Genomic DNA, 555 nt, shown 5'->3' on the forward strand with positions numbered 1-555 from the left:
TCTTACAGAACTCGTTCTCATTTTAAATATATGACACTGGCTTCCCATTAAGATTCAATGCCAGTTTGAGCAAACTTTTCCTTCTTGTTTTCATTAGACTAAAAATGCAGCCTCGCTATCTAGACTAGTGTGGAGGTGAGACTGCGTGGAGGTGGGGAGGAGAAGGCGGTGGGCGAGAGCTGGACGAGGAGTCAGGGCTCAGCCTGCGGGCCAGGTGTAGAGCATGGGAACAGTCCATGGGAAGGACATTGGCAATGTGGGTTCTTAGATCAGTCATTGCCTCTCCCAGGTAATTTTCACACATGCTCTAGTATTAAATATTCAGAATGTACATTGCCTAAATAATATGTAACTTTGAAAATATCCACTATAGAGAGCCACGGAACTGGCAGTCTGCATCCATGCATTAATTAGCACAATGATTGATATCACCAAACCATGGGGAAGGGGCAGAGGAAGCTGGGATATTTGATATTGGCAATGGACTTGAGTATTTTTTAAGCTGAGACCAAGTTTCTGTTGACAATGGCTTTAGCAGTAGACATTGACTATTGA

The sequence above is a fragment of the Manis pentadactyla genome, chromosome 13, assembly GCF_030020395.1.
Source record: "Manis pentadactyla isolate mManPen7 chromosome 13, mManPen7.hap1, whole genome shotgun sequence".
Lineage (NCBI taxonomy): Eukaryota > Metazoa > Chordata > Mammalia > Pholidota > Manidae > Manis > Manis pentadactyla.